Below are 21,213 nucleotides of genomic sequence, written 5' to 3'. Positions count from 1 at the left end.
ACAAGTAAATAATTCATAAGATATAACCCAAAGGAAAATGAGAAACTTAGAACAATAATAGTTTTTTCATGAAAATAATATTTTGGGTAAAATGAAGTAAGTAATTATTAAATTAAAAACTGAATGCCTTTCTAGTGACAAAATAATTGAAAAATTGTACGGTTCTAACAAATGTCTAACAACATAGTATCAATGTACATGAAATAAAAATGGAGAGAATTAAAAGGGTAATTTGAAAACCAGAGTCGCAGCAAAATATTCTCATAGATCTTTCTCATAAACTGATAGATCAAGCAATCAAAGATGAGCTACAAAATTATAGAAAAAGGTAAACAGATGTATCATCTGACATACATAGACGACATTCTTTCCAAGAAAAGAACTGAAGCATTTGCTATAACACCAAGTAAGGATGTTTTTATATTATCAATAATTTATCATATTATACTATCGCTACCAGTAGGACCATGTAACGAAAAATCGATAACAAAGGTATAGCACATTTTCCTTAAAAAGAAACAAATATTTTTGTGAACAAAAGCCAACATATTTCTAAATTATTTATGTCATTAGAGAAATCCTCACATTTACAAAATATTGGAATGAAATGACAATAAAAACACTGCAGGCTAAAGCTTATAAGAGGAAACTATATTCTTAGAGTGTGATGTATAGCTTTAATTGCACTTAATAGAAAAAAAGAAGAAAAGAAAATCAATGAGCCAAGTGTCCAACTCTGAAAGATTGGAAGAAAACCCCCAGTGACCCAAATCGAGTAGAAATAAAGTAACAGTAGAATTAAATTAAATAAAACACAATAAAAAACTATAAAAATAAAATAGTGTCTTTGAAAATATTAATAAATGTAAAAGAAAGCATTTCCGTAAGCATAAAGAGAAAAACCATGAATAAATTATGAATACTGAAAAAAGAAGACGTAATTACAGATATGGCAAACACTGGAACAAGGAGAATGTTAGAAACAAATTTGTGTTTTATTTTAAAACTAATTTCTTGAAAAGTAAGAATTTAGTGGAAAGAAAGACAAAGGACTGAATAGATGCTAAAGAAATTGAATCACTGGTCAAAAATCTATCTATATCAAAGCACTAATTTCAAAGTTGCTCCAAGCTAGTTCTAACAATCTTCAATAGGTATTTAATTCCTATCTTATACAACTTGTTTCACATATGAAAAAGAGAGGAAATATTACTCGAAGGAAAACATTTTGGAACAAAAATACTACACGTTCAATGTGGATATTATTCCAAGTGAAAATTAGAAAATGAAACCTAACAATTTATAGAAAAATGCACTGCAACCAAAAAGGATTTAACCCAGGAATGGAAGTAAGCTTCAATATTGGAAAACTTATAGGAATTTAATATTAATAGATGACAGTAGAAAAACAATATGATATTACCCATATTGTAGAAAAGCATTACACTTCAATGTACATTTTTGATTTGAAAGGGAAAAAAATAAAGCAAAGCAACCTAGAAACAAATGGGAATACCTTTAACCTAATAAAGCACACATTCTTGAAACCTATAACAAACAACTGACCAGTGAAATATTTGAAATATTTTTTTTTATCATTTTGACCTTGCTTGATGGATGTGATCCCTTCCTCTGACTCTCTGAAGATTAAAATAAAAACAAAACATTTATTTTAAAGCTATTTTAAGATGTGGATGTTATCTCTAGCTTCTTAGGTGTGAGTTCCTTTTCACACTGGATCTGTCCACTTACATTCTTGATGCTAGAATTTGCCATGTGTTTACTAATGATTTTTTGTGAGCTCATTTTTGATGGGAATTATTTATCATTGGACACAGTTTGTATAACCTTGCTTTGGGACTAATTTCATGGCTGTCTCTGTCTAATCCATGCAAAATTCACAGGTCTCAAACTAAGTTTTAATGTTATGTTTTAAGAAGTCATTATATTATAACAAAATGAATATGATAGATTGAATAAAATGAATCTGATTCACTGTAAAGACACAGATTCCTGGTTTCGAAGTAGTGTTAGGTATCATTCTATTCATGACCAGTGTCAAAACCTTTGATCTAGGAACCTCAATTGGAAATATTCTGGAATCTCTGTTTGTAAAAAATCAATTGTCTCATGGCTTGGAAAGACATTGACTACAATTTTGCTAAAACCAAGGTTCAAAAAGGTTAAGGCTGTCCTGTGTGACAACATGGATTAACTTGAAGGACATTATGTTCCATAAATTAGCCAGGAATGGAAAGACAAATGCTGTGGCATCTCACTTATATGTGAAGTCTAAAACAGTTGAACTCATAAAAGCAGAAAGTAGAATGGTAGTTACTAGGGACGGGGGGAAGGGGGCAGGGAAAATGTTGTTCAAAGCATGTAAGTTCCAATTGGAGAAGAAGAATAAGTGCTGGAATCTATTGCAGAGAATAGTGCCTACAGATAATAATCGTATACTATAAGCTTGAAATTTGTTAAGAGAGTAGATCTTAGATGTTCTTAGCATAAAAAATGATATGTATGTGAGTTGACAGATGTGTTAATTAGCTTCAGTTAATAATTTTACAATGTATACATATATTAAAACATTATATCATTAAGAGTATATAATTTTATTTGACAACTATGCCTTAATAAAGCTGGGGAAATATATACACCATTTTTTTCCCATTGTAAACTATAAAATGGTGTGACATTTTTTTCCTGCTAAACCATACTAGTAATGTCATCTGAGAATGAAATTCATGCAATTAGTTAGTGAATTTATACGTGTTATTAATGGTCATAGTTTGGGGCTGGGCTGTATGTAGGTTTTTAGATATCCCTTGAGAACTTTTAGATGAGCTTGGATTATGTCTACATTGGCAAGGCAGAGTTATCTAATAAATTTAGTACAAAATGTGGTTGTTGAATTGTCTAAATTGACTTTCTAGACTGTCCAGATGATTGCTCAAGTCTCTGAATTATTGACAGTTTAGATGTGAGTTTATGATAATAGCATATTTTATTGCCTATTTCTAAAAGATTAAAGTCCCGACTTTACTGCATAGATATGCATCAGATATTATCTTACTTAATGACCTTAGAGGCTAGTTCTGACCAACCTGAATCGATCGCAAGTTTCAGGGAATAAAGAAATGGTTAGGAAAAGGGAATATTTTTTATTATCTATTAAAATAGTGCAGAAATATTTATGAATACAGTTTGCTCATGGATGATTTCCAAAACATCCATAAATTGCAAATCAACCTGTTACGTGCCATGAACTACTGAGAAACTTGTAATATGTATACTACACTGTCAATTAAAATATTTTTTTCTTATGTAGAATGTGTTTTCCTCAGCCAATAATCATTATTTCTAGGTCCAATATTGCTTTCTTTACACCAGATTTCAAAAATCTGGGAGATGTAGGGTACTCAAAAGAGTGGAAATGGCTTGTATTTTATTCATATTTCTAATGCTTCAACATACATACAGCCTTTGTACTTGTGTACCTACTGCCAACGTAATTTTAACAGAGGCAGAAATATACAAGCCCTTTCCTTTTCTTTCATCCTTATATAAAATAAACCTCTCCTGTGCGTTAGGCTCCTGGATAACCAATTAGCATTATTAACCATGTCAGTCACTTTCTGCCAAAATTTAATATTGAAAGGTGCTGCAAAAGGACTCCCAGACCATCTTCCTTAACATACTGCTGAAGGATAACTTTTAAATGCTCTGATGTTAGATTTCAAAAAGACATTTGCCAAAACAAAATCTGTTTTGATCTTCGGTTAAGCAACGGATGAGCCAGCCTCCAACTATAGTTCATCACTTCCAGTTGGAAGCCAGCGCTCCAGAGAACTTCACACGGGCTCCAGGAGAAAATCTGCCTCTTCCTGCAGGTAGAGAAGCCTGCAGAATGTCTAGAGAGGAGACAGCAATCATCCTCCCAGCCCTCTTCAGGAAGTCAGAACCACCCTCTCTGGGCAGTACACCTCCGACTAGGAGCTTTATTTTCAATTCTAAGATTTCTAAAAGACGTCTTCCTGAAAATATTTCATAGCATGTAGTTGAATGTAAGAATTATTAAGACGATTTCTTCTTAGACCAATTTCTTTTCTTTTCTTTCTTTTTTTTTTTTTTGAGGAGTCTCACTCTGTTGCCCAGGCTGAAGCGCCGTGGCTTGATCTCAGCTCACTGCAACCTCTGCCTCCTGGGTTCAAGTGATTCTCCTGTCTCAGCTTCCCAAATAGCACGGATTACAGTTGCGTACCACCACACTGAGATTTTTTTTTTTTTTTTTAATGTAGAGTTGGGGTTTCACCATCTCAAACTCCTGACCTCAAGTGATCTGCCCAGCTCAGCCTCCCCCAAAGTGCTGGAAATACAGTCGTGAGCCACCACACCACCCAGGCCTTAGGCTGATTTCTAATATTCAGGATTGGTTGAACTCAGGCAGGGTGAAGGAAAGGATATAAGTTAACATGCATTTCTTTTATTCCCAAACACCATTAAGAAATTGGTTGTGCTAACTTCAACTATCACTGAATAAAGATTCAACTTGTTTTCTAAGAAGCTAAAATAGGTATTCATCCAGAAGATCGTTCTCTATTCACTTTATTTTGGGAAGTACATATTTCTACTTTGGTTAATTTATGGAATATCCGAAAATTATACATTAGAATTTCTTGCACAACTGAAAAGGATTTCTGTCTATTTACCACATCGCTCCAGCAGAGGCTAATTTGTTTCTCTTAAGTCTTACGGTTTTCAGAAGAATCAGGGCACTTTCTGTTAATTCTCACTTTGAACATGTTTGCCATTTCACTGGCCGGCTTGCTACCCACTCTGTTCTCTTATTTGGAGAGACCAGCACCAAACTGGTTTGGTTTGGGAATATCATCATTTGTTAATAATGTGCTTAGAATTTTCTCACATGATTTAAGAAGGTAATTATATCATCTCGGGGTAATAAAAATGTACAATACACATTAAGTCAAGTTTGATTCAAGCCTTTAGCAGCCTTGAGTTCCTTCCAGGTCTTTTTAGGGGAAATTTTCACCCGCAGGGGTTTGGGAACTTGGCATGGAACACCCATTAAGTGTGACGAGGGCCTGATTGCCAGTACACAGCAATGAAATCCTGCCCTTCAAAAATTCTCTTTGATTTTACTTCAATAGACTGAAAAAGAAAATTTGTGTTTTGTGTCTTTGTCTCTAAATCATGATTGGACAAAACACAAACCATCTATGTCCCATAAATACTTGATATTATTTTGTCTGTATACCACATGCTGTGATCCTTTACGACTTGTGTTCCAATACAGCAAAACCCATTGGTGTATAAAGATACACCATTAATTAAACACAAATGTGATAATGTTTTATTCAACAACTTATTACGGGTCCTCCTGGGTCCTCCGTGCCTCTTGTCTCCTGAGAAGGTCGTGTTAATTCCCCTTGGCAGGGCTCATGGGCATGTAGAAGAGCACACTGAGGACACTCCTGGTTTTCTACTGTATATGCAAAAGCTCATTTTAAGCAGGAATGCTATTCTGTCAAGTTCAGTCTTAGCATTTTTTTCAACAAATGCCTGGGTTCTGAAATCATATTTCTAATATGGATATTCACATCGAATGTGTAAAAATAATGTTAAAATGGCTGTTGGAAAGGTTATTAATAGTAATAAAATCTGGACGGCACTTTAGCCATAGGAGGTCAGGAGAGATGTACTCGTGTGCTGAGTTCAGAAATACCCTACACCTCGACGTACAAATTTGTTCCTAGTGTTTTAATTTCTCTGCTCGAGGCTGGGTGTGGTAGCTCACGCTTGTAATCCCAGCACTTTGGGAGACCGAAGTGGATGGACCACCTGAGGTCAGAAGTTCGAGACCAGCTTGGCCAACATGATGAAAGCCCATCTCTACTAAAAACACAAAAACGAGCAGGGTGTGGTGGTGGGTGTCTGTAATCCCAGATACTTGGGAAGCTGAGGCAGGAGAATGGCTTGAACCTGGGAGGCAGAGGATGCGGTGAGCCAAGATCGCACCATTGCACTCCAGCCTGGCTGACAAGAGGAAAACTCTGCCTCAAAACAAACAAACAAACAAATAAATAAATACTAGTAAGTTCTCTGCTTGAAATAATAAGTAAAGCAAAGTAATTCCAGGGTTGGGTAATGATACCACATATAACTGAAGCAATGGGACTTGGAGTATGAGCAATGTAATTTTTAAAAATTACAAAGCATAATAGTCATGATTTAAGAGTGTGACAAAATTTCTACATATGTTTGGAAATATAAGCACTAGAACATAAAAGCCTCAAAAAGAAGAAAAAAGAAGATGAGTTAGTCAGACAGAGTCTTCTCCCTTCCCTCCTTTGATTCCCTGATAGCCTTTTCTTTTTTCCTCTTATTTTTTTGAGAGGAAGTCTTACCTTGCCCACCAGGCTGGAGTACAGAGGCACTGTCTTGGCTCACTGCAACCTCTGCATCTCGAGTTCAAGTGATCCTCCCACTTCAGCCTCCCAAGAAGCTGGGATTACAGACATGTGCCATTAGGCCCGGCTAATTTTTTACGTTTTGTAGAAATGGGGTTTCTTCATGTTGATCAGGTTCCTGGTCTCGATAGTCCTTTCTATCAAGCTTCTGGGGTTTGCTTTTTTTCTTACGAAGAAAATAAAACCTCCAGTTGAGGGTTAATAAAGTGAATTCAAATAGTGATATTTAAAATTTATATCTCTGTGAGGAAATATAAAGGCTGCTCAAATATTCCATATTGAAAGTATTTCCCCCATATTTTTGGTGCCTGAAATGATACCATAAAATATACCCCTTTTGACTAAAATAACTTTTTTTAAGTTCAAATGTAAATATGCCTACTATACAAAAAATATCCATCTAAGAAATATATCCATCTTCTATATCTTGACAATGTGCTAAATATATACATATACTTTTAAAGTAACTGTGTGTGTTTATATACATATATGTGTATATACATGTATATACATCTGGTATGTACGCATATATATACATGAATACATACATACATGTATATACGCATACACATGCACACACATATGTATATACCTGTATATATGTGTTAATTTTTTCTGGTTTGTTTTCTTCTAGCTTTGAAGAATGCAGTTCAGTATATGAATTATCCATAGAGACCAGCAGGCCTATTGAAGATCCCCATGGTCGAGGGCTAGGAGCCAGAAGTGCTGAATTCTCCTGCCGTTCTATAAATGAACTAAGCCACACTTAGTGACCCTGTTACTGAAAACCAGTTGCCTAAACATTTTGTCTATTTTTTCATTTGTAAAGTGAGACATGTACTTACTGAACAGAGTCATCATAAGAGCCAGATGATTGTGAAAGTGCCCTGTAAATGGTACATCGGAACCCCAAATTATCAACAAGTGCTCATCGTCTGTGCCTCACAAGAACTCAGAGATCACTGAGTCTAGTTGAATTCACTTAAATTATGACGTGGGAATGGAAGCACCAAGGGGTGAGTATTTCACCCAGAGTCTCACAGCTCTGCAGAGATACGGATGCAATAGCATACACTTCAATCATGTCATATTTTGTTTCCATAACATGATATGGTATATTACATAAAACCTGAAAAATTAGAAAATAAAATTGTAAAAAACTGGAAGATGAGAACTTCGGATAATTTGAGTCTGAAGTACTTCATACTACTTTGAGTTACCTCCTATCGAGGGCATGGTAAATGGGTAAGCAGAGAATATCATGGCAAGATATGGAGCATAGTTTGTGCAAATGTTGAGTTACTCAGTGTAATGTGTGAAAAAGGAGTTTCATAAGTTTCGGTCAGGGAAGAAAGCAGGGTTAAAATTTCTGCTTGAGGGTTTGGAGCCTTGGGAAGCCTTTAAATGTGGAGAAACACAGCACATTAGATTCCTTTGGTAATACTAAGGACAAATGTTTTGAAGGGGACCAGGATGAAGGAAGTTCGTGGAAAGACCATTCCATCACTGCAGTCTGCGTGAGAGGTTATGCAGACCTGCGTGGCAAGAGGAATTGAATGGAGACGATGAGACGGAGTTGAGAACTATTTAGAAAGTAAACATTGGAATCAATGGGACTAATTTGATGTAGGTGATAAGGGTATAGGACACCAGGAAGATTTTCCAGTTTCTAGGTGGAAGGGGATTTATAGCAGTGCGTTCAAGGGGAATATGGGAAGAAAAAGAGACTTAGAAAACAGGTAAGCAGTTTCAAAATGCGGTTTGTGATATTCTAGTACAAGATCTAAGTGAAGTTGCCACTTGGCATTTGCATATGCGTAAGAACAGAGCAAGGAGTCTCGATGGAAAGAAAACTTTGGAAATCAGTCATATAGTCATGGGTTGTTGAAACCAGGAAAGTGGATGGGAATACCCTTTGAGAGTACAGGATGACAGAACTCTGAAAACACGGGTGTCTGTTAGACTTTCATCCTTCTTCAAATAAGTGTGGGAGACACCACAAGGAGAGGTTAGCGGGACAAACTGGCACAGCCTTTTAAGAGGATTTGTTTCACCCACAAAAGAAGCCCAATTTGCAGGATACTTATTTAACATGAAGGTTTGGGGACCCGATTCCAGGTTTAATAAATCTAGGAAAGTGGCCAAGGGCCCCGGATTTTAAAGATTTTAAAGGGTCTCTGAGAATGTGTCCCAGGTCACTGAGTTTTAAAGAAGCCCTCCAGGTGAGAAGCAACGCTCTGAGGGTTGCAAACCAGGGTTTTATCTGTCACTGTAACACTTTAGCTGGCTCCAGGTACCGAGCTTTCAGGTGCGGGTATAAGAGGAGATTTTCAACAAGTTCCAGATACTGAGTGATCCTTTTCTAAAACTGAGAGGCCTCCCAGACTCTCATCACAAGCTAGGCAAGTAGTTGTTGCTGTTTATTTTCCACCAAATGGTGAGAGCCGCCACCCTAATTTTTAGCTCATTCGAAGCCACAGGGTTTTCCTCTTGAGAGCAGGAGACAGAATTCGTCATGACAAAGCATGGTTTTAGAGTCAAGTGTGACGTGTGTGGCCATGCCAATAGAAGGGGTAAAGAGGCACGACACCGTGATTTTGCTATAGGGTCAGCAGTCACTTAATCTCTCTGAGCCTCCATTTCCTCATCTGTAGAAGGGGATAATAGCACTTCTCTCATTGTTTTGTAGTGAGGACTAAATGAGATAAGATATCCGAGGTGCTTATCCTCTGGAAAGTGCCTAATAATAAGATTAGCTACAATTAATGCATGTGTTAAGGAATGTGGGACCAGAGGCTCTGAAACTGCTGCTGAGTAGTTCGCAGATAGCTGAAGACTCTGAAATCTTTTCAGGTCCTCAGATTCCCAGGGGAGGGTATGATCTGGGCAAAGATGATCACATTATTTTTCTCTCTTACACTTATTTTCCTAGAAGATGTTTCTCAAGGAAGATGAGAGGCTTTGTAATTTTCAACCTTTCAAAATCAATTATTCCTGAGTTATTTTTGCATTTATGAAAAGCGCCAAATTAATTTCTACCGAATTTTCTTTTCTGTGATCAACGAGGAGGTCAGCTGGTAGAGATGACGAGATTCTAACAACATTGGGTATTGCCCCTCAGAGTTCTAATTGCCTTAAATCTCTATAATTCATTTCTGAGAACTAGCATCTTTTCATACAGTCTTAAAAATCTCAGCTTCTTAATATATGCATGAATGGCAATGCACTAATATGCAATTCAAGTGGCAGAGTTTACATGTTATAATTCTGCATAGAGAAAAGCCTTGAAGTCCAGAAGCACTGGTCTCAGATGTTCCTCATTCCAACAACACACAAAGAGGCAAAACCTCAGAACAGAGGTGGGATCATGATATCTTTCTCTCATTCATTATTTACAGGATCTCTGCCTCAGTACCTAGATTTCCTTGCACACCTTAGGAAGTCATGGGGAGATAGATTTGAACTAGAGTCTAGAGGTAAATGATGCCATATTCCATTACCTGAGTCACTATCTCCCCAACACCTTTCCCTCCCTCCTTTTTTTTTTTTTTTTTTTCAAAAGAGTACATCTTTGGAAATTGAGAATATTCAGTGAACAGGACTCATAAATCAAATCATTATCATTAATAATCAAAGTGAGACATTGTAAGAAATAGCGAATTAATCACAACTGGCAGGTGAAGCTACTTCCAGCCTGTGCTTTCTGCATACTAAAGGGAGCAGAATTTTCCCCAGTGGGTTTTTATTTTTCTTTAATTTATTTTCTTAGTGAACACTGCACTCTTTGGTTGACTGGGAATTACATCCAAACCCAAGTTTCCCTAGGACTAATATGACTAATTCTGTTTAATAAAATTTGACCTTCAGAACTCTTTTTTTCCATAAATAAGATATATGATGATTTGGTGTACTTTATTAGTATACCATTGCATATTTAAAATTAAAGACATTTTTCTAGAGGAGTGAAATAACTAACGGTATCACAGATTGGGATTTGGATGTAATTATTTATTTTCCATGTCTTGGGTCATACTTATGTGACAACCTGTCATCTTAGTTTAAATGCCTTTATGGTAAAAATGGAAGAAAAGCCTAAATACAACATTTTCTACTGTTATGATAGTTTTCAAAGCATGATTAATAACAATTCATAAATTTTGAGAATTTTGAGAACATCTTATTTCTCCAGGAGAAAAATAAATACTTCTTTTCCATCCTGTTTACCTTCTCGGCTTCCCTGAGAAGTAAGCACTACTTTCTATAATCGAGAGAAAGTGAGTCAGAAACAGTTAAATTTCTACCATGTCACACAGCAATTCCGGTTTTAAATTTAAAATAGACTCAAATTTCCCGCCCTAGCATTAGACAATGTTGTCAGAATTTTCACTTCTTCGTGACTTTCGAAATGACATGCACATTTTTAAAAGTAGGAGAAAATAAGTATACTAATACCTGAATTATATTTTTATTTCTATAATTTATTAAAATTAACTAAGTGATTAAAAATACATGAGATATTTCAGAAGGCACAGAAATATTTTCAACTCCATATTTAAGGGAAAGGCAAACAAAATATGGGGGATTAGAAGGAAACAAAAATAAAAAGCAAAGTGTGTTTAATATCGAGAAACACAGTATTTCTGTAAGGGCTGTGTGCTTACAAGAGTCTGTGCTTTCGTTAAGCATAATTTAACTAAGAAATGGGGGAAGAGGGGACTGAGACTGTCATTGTCCTTTACCCAGAATCCTTTTTCCCCACTGTGACTGTTGCCAGTTACCCAAAGCTGAATTCAATGATCTTCATCAGTGCTCTAGGAGTTTAACTGCAAAGCAACATTAAGGTTTAAATATTAGAGTTCTGAGTGTAGAATTCTGAAAATCTTTCTAACAGATTCCTGGATTATTCAGGAGTGACAGGGTTGATTTCTTTCATATTACTTACATATGGGTTTTTCTTTCTTTTGAAAGCATCTCTATTGGTAAAAAGCAAAATTAAAGTATCGTATGTTGCATATTATATTGAAGATGGACGAGGAAAGTGCTTTAAAAATAGATAAATGCATTTTCTTTCTTTAACATTACACATATTGGTTACTCTTTCCTGTTTATTTTCTAGACGTTTTTTTTCAGTTTCTGTTTGCAAGATGATTTGTCATTCTCCTTGAATTTCTTTCTCTACTAATCTTCCGCAGGGGCAGTTAGTCATCTGACATGATGAGATGGTTCCTGGGTCTGATGAGTTCTTCACTGGTGGACCTAGCCCGGCTCTTGAACACACGAACATCCCTCAAGTCTGAAGGGATGAAATCCCAACTTCCTAATGAGGGAGACATTGGGTTTCTCAGAAAAACAGGTAGATTGTCTCCCTCCCTCCCTCCCTCCCTCCCTCCCTCCCTCCCTCCCTCCCTCCCTCCCTTCCTTCCTTCCTTCCTTCCTTCCTTCCTTCCTCCCTTCCTCTTTCTCCTCTCTTTCTTCTTCTCTCTCTCTGTCATGCAGCCAGGCTGGAGTGCATGGCATGATCTTGGCTCACTGCAGCCTCTGCCTCCTGGGTTCCAGAGATTCTTCAGCCTCAGCCTCCTGAGTGGCTGGGATGACAGGCATGCGCCATCATAGTTTTCTATTTGAATGATGTGCTATGTTGGTTATCTGTGAGAAAGTGATTTGCTCCTTTTGGAAGGAATACATAACCATAATAATTCAATTCTGGACTTGAAGAGAAAAGAAAGCAAAGTGGCATAAAATTGTCTTTTTCGTTGTAATTTGTTTTGTTTTCAAAAACATTTGAGACAACGTATTTGAAGGCATGATGTTCCCCTTTCTTTCTGAGTTCAGAATATTCCGCAAGTGAGTGATGAATAATCCACTATGTTCCATATTGCCTGTGTTTAATCTAACAAAGCAACCCGTTTATACTCACTTGGACCTGGAGAATTGTTTATGTTATCGGAAACCCAAAGAAAACCACTTTCTGGTTGTTGATACAGGGACCAAAAAGTTGTAACATCTCGGGATCCCACGGGTAGGTTTCTTGATTGTTGTATGTTTCTTTTTCTATTATTTCTGACTTGTGAATGAGGAAATAGGTCATCGAGAAATTGCTAAACTAGTTTGCAAACCATGGGCAAGAAAGAAGTCAAACAGATTCCTGAACACAGTCGATGAGCTAAGTCTAATTCTTTTCCCCATTTCTTTTCATTTTTCCCTCTCCTGTTGCCTTTCTCCTTCTTCCCCTTTCAGGCATCTCCTCGAGTTTAATTTTCTGTGACTCACATCGTGCTGCAGAATAATGTTAGGGCTTTGCGGTTTATTTCTTGCCATTTAACTGCATAAATATAAAAAGTGCCTGAGTAATAATGCACATTGGGTTATTCAATAACACAAGGCATGTAAAGCGATTTCATATCTCCTTGAATCAGGAACATTAATTAATCATATGATGAGAATGCAACGTTTTATTTACCAGTGCAAGAGGCTGCCAAGATCTTTCTGAGTTTAATAATTGCACATGCTGTGGAGGGAGGAAAAATTAATTTAGTTATTAAATTGGAGGGTGCTTTTTTTCTATCACGGTGATGCTGAAAAGTAGCCAGGCCGTAATGTTAATGTTACCAGAGTTGAGATGTGGATGACTTTCACTAAAAGCTTTCCCCACCTTTACTAAAATAAAAATAGAAAAAAGAAAAGTGTTCCGAATGGTGCATGAAACTTGTTTTTCATGAGGGCAGATAATAAAACAAAGTTTCTATCTTCCCGCTCAAGCACAAATGGATTGCAATGGACTAGATGCATGCAAAAATAGCCCCGTCCCAAGATACAAATGTTGCCTGGAGGAAGCGCGTTGTGCCATAGGCCAATGCGGTAGTTCCAAGGAAGCAGAGCAAGTCATCATCAAAGCGTAAGGTCGCCGGAGAACGAAGATGTCAGCGAGAAGGCAGCGTGGCAAAAAGCAGCAGGGTAATTCGCCGTAACTTTCTTGCCTCTTCACCTGGACACTCGTCGGTTTCCCTGGCGCCTCTTCACCTGGACACTCGTCGGTTTCCCTGGCGCCTCTTCACCTGGACACTCGTCGGGTTCCCTGGCGCCTCTTCACCTGGACACTCGTCGGGTTCCCTGGCGCCTCTTCACCTGGACACTCGTCGGGTTCCCTGGCGCCTCTTCACCTGGACACTCGTCGGGTTCCCTGGCGCCTCTTCGCCTGGACACTCGTCGGTTTCCCTGGCGCCTCTTCGCCTGGACACTCGTCGGTTTCCCTGGCGCCTCTTCACCTGGACACTCGTCGGGTTCCCTGGCGCCTCTTCACCTGGACACTCGTCGGTTTCCCTGGCACCTCTTCACCTGTACACTTGTTAGTTTCCCTGGCACAAATGCTTTCCTTGTTTTCTCCTCTACTCTCAGATTTCAAATTTCCATTTTCAAGCGTGATCTCAGGTGCCTCCACTTCCTAGTCTTTCACTGGTTGCCTCAATCCAAAGAGATCTTGATTTTAATTTTTCCCACATCCTTCTACGTCGCCCTCTTCCTCTTCCTTTGCTTCCTCTTCCATTAACTAAACTCACTTTGACTTGCAGTACTTTCCCAAATACGTAATATTGAACCTGTAGGTTCCATACTCAAGTGTACCTTGTCTTTGGTTTCCTGCGAACCTTCTTGAGGGTGTTACCAATCTCTACAATCCTAAGTGTTCAATGGTGTCATTTGAGATTGTGGAGACTGGTAACATCCTAATCTCTAATTAGTTCCTTATTGCCTTCATTTGAAGGGGAAACAACATTGGCGTGGAGGTGTGGCTACCAGTTCTATCAATTCACTGTCTGCATCCTTCAAAGTCAATTAATGATCCTGGTCACCAGTGCTTTCATCTGTAAAGCGTATTACTGTAAAAATCTTTATGTCTCTGATATCATGTGGTCTAATATTGTATGCTTATTTTTACATGATACTGTGTTTTTTTGTTTGTTTGTTTTTTGTTTTTTGTTTCTTTTTTTGAGACAGAGTTTCACTCTTGTTACCCAGGCTGGAGTGCAATGGCGCGATCTCGGCTCACCGCAACCTCCGCCTCCTGGGTTCAGGCAGTTCTCCTGCCTCAGCCTCCTGAGTAGCTGGGATTACAGGCAGGCACCACCATGCCCAGCTAATTTTTTGTATTTTTAGTAGAGACGGGGTTTCACCATGTTGACCAGGATGGTCTCAATCTCTTGACCTCGTGATCCACCCGCCTCGGCCTCCCAAAGTGCTGGGATTACAGGCGTGAGCCACCGCACCCGGCCCTACATGATACATTTAAAGTACAATGCTTTTTCCAAGACACCTAGAAAACTTCATAGTTTTATAGAAATAGAAGACTAGAGCTGAAATTTGAGGAAAAGGGAAAGCTATGTATTATTTGGTATAAAATTTGTCATCTAAATTTTAAATTTATATTTAGTGCTGGATAAAATTTTTCTAGATTTTCACTATATTTAATAATCACTGAATTAATCAGATTTGAGGGTTACTGTTAATGAATGTTCAAATGCTGAATTAATAGATGTGCAATAAGTTATAAGATACGTACACAATAATACTTACGTAAACTATGTATGGAATCTAACTGGATTTACCTTAGGAAAGGTAGTCTTCAGAGCATCATTGGAAATGACTTTCCAAAGCCTGTACATCTTTAAACATCATTTTGAGATTCTAACGTTTAATCACGGTCTGTTACATGTTTAACAATGTTATTTCAAATTTCTTTTCAGCTCTCGATTGCACTGAAATATTCATCTTTATCTTGTGCTGCACTATAAAGGAACTGAAAGAACATCAACCTTTACCTGCAGTTAAAATTCCCACAATTCCCTCTCTAGACATAAGTTTCATACTTGTGTTTACAGGAGAGATGAAAAGGATATTCGTTGTGTGTTTTAAAGGAAGCCCTGGGTGTTAGCAATATTAAGCACTTAATATATAAATAAATAACTTCTAAAAATTCAGACCCTGGAGCCAGTAATTAAAGGCAATGCTTCAAAACAAGTTTATTGGAATTACCTGTGTGAGAAAGGAGCCGCTGCTTTGAGTTTGTGGGATACTATTATATCCATTAAAATAACTGACTACCTCCACCCTGATATACTGTCAAACTGCTCGCTTGTGGAGCCGAGTAGAAAGCCAAGAAATTGAGCCATACAGAGAGACATCTGACCTTTGACCACGGTGTAAAATTAATTTAGTGAAAAAGAAGAGTCTTTCAATAAATGACACTGAACTGTTAGATATTCATATGCCAAAAAGGTGAACTTGATTCACACCTCGCACCCTATGTGATGTATTGACTGTGAATTTATAAGTCTTCCAGGGAAGCAAAAAATCCACTCCATTAGCCCTTTGCCAGCCAACCACATTACAGCAGAGCTGAGGAAATGTTTAAGTGGGTAGCAGCCATTCTATCAAGTTGTGGTAGGACAGGGAGGTAGGGTTTACTGGCTGAAGGAAATTGGGAAGTTGGAAAGTTTGGGAAGAGGGAAGAAAAGTGTGTTATTCGAAACTGGGCAGCACTGAGGGGCGGTTCTGAAAGGTGATAATGACTTGAGCTGGTATGCTGTCAGCAAGACTTACTCTCAGTCAAAATCTATGGGGAGGTAGCCACATACTGACAGCACGTGATAGCTGACATTTTAGTTCAAGGGAAGAGAAATAAAAGAAAAAATAAAAAAGAATAAGGAAGTCTTCTGAGCCTTGTAGTAAAAATGCTAAATTCTGTTCTGTATGCTGTTTTAGAAGATCAAGCAGGCCGGGCGCGATGACTCACGCCTGTAATCCCAGAACTTTGGTAGGTCAAGGAGGTTGGATCACTTGAGGTTGGGAGTTCGAGACCAGCCTGACCAACATGGAGAAACCCTGTCTCTACTAAAAATACAAAATCATCTGGGTGTGGTGGCACAGGCCTGTAATCCCAGCTACTTGGGAGGCTGAGGCAGGAGAATTGCTTGAAACCAGGAGGTGGAGGTAGGGGTGAGCCAAGTTTGTGCTGTTGCACTCCAGACTGGGCACCTAGAGTGAAACTCCGTATTATAAAAAAATCAAGTAATATATGATACATTTTAAAATATCTTAATTAAAAAATTGTAAAAAATATTGCTTATAAAGAGCAAATTTTTTAATTTGAATAACTTTTTCTGAAAAATTATTGAGAGTTTTAGATAATACATTACTAAATACCGCTTATTTTCTAATGTACTCCATTGTTTCCTATTGTAAAAGTGAATAATAAAAAATGTTTAGAAATCTGTAGGTGAATAATTTCAAGCACGGGTAGAATTCTTTTGCAAATGACTTTGTTAAGCAAAATCTCTTGATTTTTGTATAATTCCTTGTAATTATTTTAATATTTTAAATAAAATACTGATTATACTGATTCAGTTTTGAGAATTTAATTTTTTTTTTTTTTTTTTTGAGGCGGAGTTTCGCTCTTGTTACCCAGGCTGGAGTGCAATGGCGTGATCTTGGCTCACCGCAACCTCCGCCTCCTGGGTTCAGGCAATTCTCCTGCTTCAGCCTCCTGAATAGCTGGGATTACAGGCACGCGCCACCGTGCCCAGCTAATTTTTTGTATTTTTAGTAGAGACGGGATTTCACCATGTTGACCAGGATGGTCTCTATCTCTTGACCTAGTGATCCACTCGCCTCAGCCTCCCAAAGTGCTGGGATTACAGGTGTGAGCCACTGTGCCCGGCCAAGTATTGAATAATTTATTCTAACTTTAATATCATATGTAATGGCCTTTAAAAATGTAATTAATAAAGCTCATATTAAACATCTTTAATGTACAAAGTATTGTCAGTTACTGGGGTAATTAAAGTTGATTTAATACTCAGTCCTTATTCTGGTTTAAAAAACAGAACTCAGACAGAAAATAATAACTAAAAAGAGAATGGTTCATAAATGGAGTAGACAAATCAGCGTAATCATTATATTCAGAGATATGAAACTCAACAGCCAACCCATCCACACTGCTGCCCTTTCTCCTGTTTAAATCCCCTTTCAAATTTTTGTATGGAGTAAGGAGAAAGGCATCCAAATGAAAATCAAGAAACCTCAGTCTTATTTCTTATTCTACGCAATTTTGACACGTAATAAAACATATCAGAATTCCATTCTGCAAATCAGGAGACTTAAATCATGCCGCAGATACACGCTTCTGTGGACTTTCACTTAAAGGAATACCTGTAGTATGTGGACATGGACTCCCTCTCTATTCATATCGACCAAGTCAGAGTTTGGAGAGTCATTGGCATCTTATGAAAGCTACTTACATGCACTCTCTCTTAGTTGAATTGTCTTTAGGATAGATATAATATTACCTTCTTGGATTAAAGACAGGAGCTCTGCTTGCTTTCAAGGCCCCTGCTTGGTCAGGATCTGCGGGTGTATGAAAGTCACTAATTTTATGATCATGCACAAGATTGTTGTTCAGAGGTATGACTTGGGAAATGCATCCACAGATGATGTGTACTGCCACTTCATGCTCCTTTTAGTTTAAAATACCAAAATAGTGGCAAATTCACCTAAATAAATGATATATAACACATTTAGGGACTACACACCAAGTGTATCTAAAAGCAAAATCCCATCAATCTTTCCCTTTTCCTCTTCTTTCTTTTCCTCTCCCTTCCCCTCCTCTCCCTTCCCCTTCTTCCCTTCTTCTCTATTCTCTCATTTCCTCTCCTCTACTTTCCCGTCCCCTCCCGTTGCCCATCTCCTCTCCTTGCCCATCCTTTCCCGTCCCCTCCCGTTGCCCACCTCCTCTCCTTGCCCATCCTTTCCCGTACCCTCCCCTTGCCCATCTCCTCTCCTTGCCCATCCTTTCCCGTCCCCTCCCCTTGCCCATCTCCTCTCCTTGCCCATCCTTTCCCGTCCCCTCCCCTTGCCCATCTCCTCTCCTTGCCCATCCTTTCCCGTCCCCTCCCCTTGCCCATCTCCTCTCCTTGCCCATCCTTTCCCGTCCCCTCCCCTTGCCCATCTCCTCTCCTTGCCCATCCTTTCCCGTCCCCTCCCCTTGCCCATCTCCTCTCCTTGCCCATCCTTTCCCGTCCCCTCCCCTTGCCCATCTCCTCTCCTTGCCCATCCTTTCCCGTCCCCTCCCCTTGCCCATCTCCTCTCCTTGCCCATCCTTTCCTGTCCCCTCCCCTTGCCCATCTCCTCTCCTTGCCCATCCTTTCCCGTCCCCTCCCCTTGCCTATCTCCTCTCCTTGCCCATCCTTTCCCGTCCCCTCCCCTTGCCCATCCTTTCCCGTCCCCTCCCCTTGCCCATCTCCTCTCCTTGCCCATCCTTTCCCGTCCCCTCCCCTTGCCCACCTCCTCCCCTTGCCCATCTCCTCCCTTCTCTTCTCTTTCTGTGTTTCTATTCCATTGTAGGAGCTCAGTAAATATCTGCTGCACTAAAAGGCTCTAAGGCCAGCATAGAGGATGCAATGGAACATCAACCCAAATTTGTAACCGTAACATAGGCATTTTTAAAATTAATATTATCAGGAAAGATACAGTTGCACTTTGCCTTATGCAAAGATAAACAAAATAAAGCATAGCAGTTTTATAAATCTAATTATACCTCAAATTTACTAGTGACCCAGCAAGATAAATAAATTTTATTTATTTTCAATAAATTGAAAATTCTTTTAAAAATTGCTTAAAATTGAGTAACAATTGCCTTCTTTATTCTTTGGGGACATCTTGATTTAAATATATCAAATTTGTTTAAATAAGTTTTTACAAAACTTAAAATCCATTATTAGTACCATGCATCAAATCAGAAAATATCTGAAGCATGTAATTTTAGTAAATAGGCCAAAAAACATAGGGCTGGAAAAAGTCCCAAACTGTACAATTTAAATAATCACAGGACTTGACAGTTTCTTTTATCTGTACTCTTGTATTGCAGTAATAAATTCATATGATAAGGCAATGTCTGAATGACATAGAGGATAAAGAGAAAAGTGAAGGACCCAAGGTGCATTTTATAATTAATCAGGGTATTCTTATAGGTGTCTGATTTTAAGTACAGAAACATATATTTAGCTCAAAATAAAAGTATTCAAATTATTTATGATATTATACTTAAAAATCAAACCCGAAGGACACTGTCAGAGAATCATCTTATCTTGGTGCTAATTTAGTAAACAGGACCTGAACTATTTTGGAATTAGACATACAGCTTTCTCTGCAATAAACTCCAGCTATGTAAGTGACCTTGTGCATGTTACTTCAACTTTCTCATTCACTTTCCTCACCTGTAAAACAGATGACTACGCAGGATTGCTGGAAGGGTTTGCTGCAAAGAGACACAAATCAAAGAGGCTTCCTTGAGACCTCTTTGCTACTTAACTAGAAAACTCCCATTAAGAGTTTGAAGTCATCCAATTTGGCTAAATTCTGTAATCTCAAAAACAGTGATGGAGACAGGGTCTCCCCTATTTCCATACATAAATTTTACTTCTCTGATCAATAAGAGAAAAAGCTAATTATGGGGTATTCCTGCGAGGTTGCTTGGAGATAAACTTGTTCAAATGTTCCCATAAAACTAAAATTAGTATTTAGATATGTTCTTATCTAGAGTCATGATTTTATTCTTTTCAGGAGATGCTATAGAAATAAGAGCTAGAATTACTTATGGTAGCTGATTTCCGGATTGAGAAATAAGTTCAATATACAGTACCTCTCATTTTCTTACTTAAATTCTTGTGTTTTTCTTGACAATTAATGTCTGGAAAGAATAATCAAGTCTTAATATTTCAGACAGAAACTCGTGTTCTAATGGTGATGTTTTTGTTCTCTTTTTGTTTGTTTATCCATAAACTTTCCTGAGTATTATAAATCTAGTTATAAAAATCTATATAATATTTAGACAAACAACCCATAGGTTATAAACCTGGAAATATGTATGAAATAATATAGTAATACAATAATTTGACTAGGGTCAAGGGAATTTGATTCTAGCCTCCGTTTTGTCTTTAACACTGTGGGATTCTGAGTAAGTCTCCGTGATTCTGGCTATATTTCCCTGAATAGAAAATCTTAGTTGGACTGCAAATTTAATGAACTTTTATGAATTTCTAGCTTTAAAAAATCTAGAACCAACATAGGAAGGGGATTCTTTAGTTAATTCAAACAAACAAACAAACCCTAAAAGCGTTTGAGAACATAGAACTTGTTCAAATTACTTTTATGAATTCCAAACTTCCCTTAAAGTACACACAAATAAATAATAAGTGAGATTAACCTCTCTTGGCATTCATACTCTTTATAGGAATACATAGGAAAGGTATTATTTTTGAAATTTCAACAATTTCAATACTACTCAGATCTGTTGACCTTTATTAATATTATTTTGCTTCTGTAAAATTACATTAGTACTTTATTAAGGCAATATAAGCGTAGGTCAGCATAGCAGTGAGCCAAATAAACTGAAGTTTTGTTATAAGAAATAATTGTTTAATATGTATTCACACTTTGTTTCCATGTAGACAACTGGAGACTGTTGTTTTTCTTCAGAGCTGCTTAGTTCATCACACAGATTGATCATGAGAAAATGCCATCAAATCCTTTTCATGGTGACTGTTGGAAATGGTCACCTCCACACTACACTCAGGTCCCTGGAGGAGGTACCGAAGGACTCACTGAGATTGACTGCTTGCTTTCATGTCATTTCAATGAGATCACGCTAAGGTTGATAAAGAGATGGACACTT

At 37.8% G+C, this 21,213-nt stretch overlaps 1 long non-coding RNA gene across 6 annotated transcripts in view; it reads right to left on the bottom strand.

Annotated features, from left to right (window-relative positions):
* LOC103794084 (uncharacterized) overlaps positions 1-21,213 on the bottom strand; it is a 1,005,042-nt gene that overhangs the window by 63,597 nt on the left and 920,232 nt on the right. The window lies entirely within an intron of this gene.

The sequence above is a fragment of the Callithrix jacchus genome, chromosome 7 (genome assembly GCF_049354715.1).
Source record: "Callithrix jacchus isolate 240 chromosome 7, calJac240_pri, whole genome shotgun sequence".
Taxonomy (NCBI): Eukaryota; Metazoa; Chordata; class Mammalia; order Primates; family Cebidae; genus Callithrix; species Callithrix jacchus.
This window is presented reverse-complemented; position numbering and strand designations above follow the sequence as displayed.